Here is a 1,931-nt window from a genome sequence, read left to right on the forward strand (position 1 = left end):
ACTTACTTTTTAAAAGTCATTTCCCTATATTACTTCAAAAAGTAGATCTTTCAAGAAAAATTGGATTTCCTTTTTGTTTATAACTAAAACAGACCCTTTGTGATGGCCTACCTATTAACCTTCTGCACAAACTGGCCTCCTAATGAAGTTTGTTCTTACATTAGACACTGTCTGCTGAGGGTTTCTGCTGCCTGCAAGCTGCAGGAGAGTTGAGTGTCTGTGGAATTAGCAAACTGGGAGCCAGGAATAGCTCTCATAAAGTAATAGGAGTGATTTAGAGGGTACAGCGCAGCTTCTCTTCCCTGGGGTACCATCCTGGAATGTGTACTCTCCAGTACCCTGGAACAGAGTCAAAGTTGCTGCAATGGTACCTTATTTATTAGTATCCTTTCCTTTTTCTATTTTAACACTTCTAAATTTGTTCATCCTGGAATCACTTCCCGAACTCTTGCGTCTCTGATTCTGTCTCTGGGTAAGCCAACCTAAGAAGACAGTCCACAATGATTAAGTTTTTGTTTACTCTGTTCCTCAGGCTCTCAAGTCTGTGTCTAAATCATTCACACCCATTAAGGTTTAATTCAATGCCCTAGAATTTATTTAAGAGTTCTAGCAAGCTCAACTTGGGCTTATCAAAATCATTTTAACACTTCATCTGTAACTCTCTTAATTAAATTTATCTTTACACTTCTCCTCTACTCAATAGAAAATAAAGGACCACATACTTACCTGGCAGGGGAGATACCATGATCACAAAGGTGGTTTTCCCAGGGTAAAGTTTATCCATTGCACGACAGATATGAGTACCCCTGCAATTTCTCCAAATGTGGGAAGCTCAACAGCATAATTTGTGGTAGTGGGGAACAGTGTTCACATTCTCCCCTGAGGAAAATAAAGAAAGAAAGGGCCACAGCTCTATCTCCTGAGATCTCACAAGATCTGAGATTCTTGCCTTTGAGAAAATTTTAATGGAGCATATAATTAGTATATAATGGATTGATATGTATTAATGGAACTAACTTCAATGGAAAACTGACTATTTGTCATTGTTAAATGTTAAATTTCTAACTATATTTTCTTCAATGAACTATCATGTGATATATTAGTTTCATTGTGATCTTGATACACTTATTGTATAATAACATTTTTAGAATAATTATTTTCTCTTAATATCAAATGTAAAAAAGGTAATGAGGACAGATTCTTCACAAGAATTGATTGATGTGGGTTAATTGTCAGTATAATAGTAGAAGATCTTACATTTTTTTAAGTTTATAGCAAAATAGTTTCTATCTCCACACTCTAGAGTTTCTCAAATCTAGTGACAATTTAATCAAGTTGAACAAGAATAAGTAAATGTTTAATCTTATTTCAATTTTTTTTGTTTCAAAAAAAGCTTATTATTTAGGCACTAGGCATCACTAAGTCAACTGTAGTTGAAGCCTAATCATATCATCTGGATTTTTTCTTTTTCACTATTTTTTAATGGATGATAAAATTGGCCAATTTGTTAAATTATTTCAATTCTTTTTTTTTTTTATTTTAATTTTTTTGAGAAAGAAGAAGGTGGGGAGAGAGAGAGAATGGGAGGGAAGGGAAGAGAGAGAAAAGAGAGAGAGAGAAAGAGAGAGAGAGATTCCACTTATTTATGTATTCAATTGTTGATTCTTATGTGTATCCTGACAGGGGATCAAACCTGCAGCCTTGGCATGTCAGGATGACATTCTAACCAACTGAGTTACCTGATTAGGGCCTATCAATTTCTGTATTTATTTATTGAATAGAGATGTCTCAGAAGCCTACTCAGAGTTCTCCATGGGGCTTGGTGCTACTGTAGACATAACAGAGGAGACCCAGCCTCTGTCTTCATGGGGCTCCAATTGTACCCTCCACTTTTGTAACTGCCTATAAACTCGCCATTTTTCTGTTGGATT

General features: G+C 35.5%; 1 non-coding gene across 1 annotated transcript; it reads left to right on the plus strand.

Annotated features, from left to right (window-relative positions):
• The first annotated feature begins 718 nt into the window (after positions 1 to 718).
• LOC150008339 (U1 spliceosomal RNA) lies at positions 719 to 882 on the plus strand. Its single transcript, XR_016511513.1, has one exon. It is a non-coding gene; the product is annotated as a U1 spliceosomal RNA (small nuclear RNA).
• Positions 883 to 1,931: the final 1,049 nt, after the last annotated feature.

The sequence above is a fragment of the Furipterus horrens genome, unplaced genomic scaffold (genome assembly GCF_987537825.1).
Source record: "Furipterus horrens unplaced genomic scaffold, mFurHor1.1.pri manual_scaffold_5, whole genome shotgun sequence".
In the NCBI taxonomy this organism is placed as follows: Eukaryota; Metazoa; Chordata; class Mammalia; order Chiroptera; family Furipteridae; genus Furipterus; species Furipterus horrens.